The sequence below is a fragment of the Priapulus caudatus genome, unplaced genomic scaffold, assembly GCF_000485595.1.
Source record: "Priapulus caudatus unplaced genomic scaffold, Priapulus_caudatus-5.0.1 Scaffold6394, whole genome shotgun sequence".
NCBI classification, from domain to species: domain Eukaryota; kingdom Metazoa; phylum Priapulida; class Priapulimorpha; order Priapulimorphida; family Priapulidae; genus Priapulus; species Priapulus caudatus.
Window position 1 is genome coordinate 5,304 of NW_014583455.1, and position 604 is coordinate 5,907.

Sequence of the window (604 nt, forward strand, 5' to 3'; positions counted from 1 at the left end):
AATTCATGGTGGGAAATACATCGTTTACACCAGCATAAACCCGTGAAAACTACTAGTCAACAGTGGAATATGCAAACGTGTAAGATTTGCGAATATTACGTCAGTCTGCATCAGCATAGCACTCGACGACCACCACCTCTGTAATCCATGTTCAATGTCACCAGACTATGACACAACAGCCCTGACACCCACCTGAGCTCCCCACTGCTGCCGCGCTTAGCTGTAGAGACATAACAGCATATAAGAGAGAAGCTTTCCTCAAGTAAGACTCGAGTCACTGCCCCTGCCGGTGGTGTCACAAGCACAGTGACACACACCATGGCGTCACAAGCGTGGTGCCACATGCATGACGTCACATGCATGGTGTCACGTGCGGAGTGTCACACGCACGGTGTCACATGCACGGTGACACACGCGTGGAGTGACGAGAATGAACTCTGGGGAGCCGGACAGCAGAGAGCAAGCAACGCTTACTAACTTGCTGCCAATTCCCGCGTCGACGCCCATCAGATAAGTCTCTCCTGGTGTAGTGCGCGACACACCCATCGGGACTGTGATAATATTCCGCAGCCACGCCTGCGACAGTTCCCGCATGCACAGTACA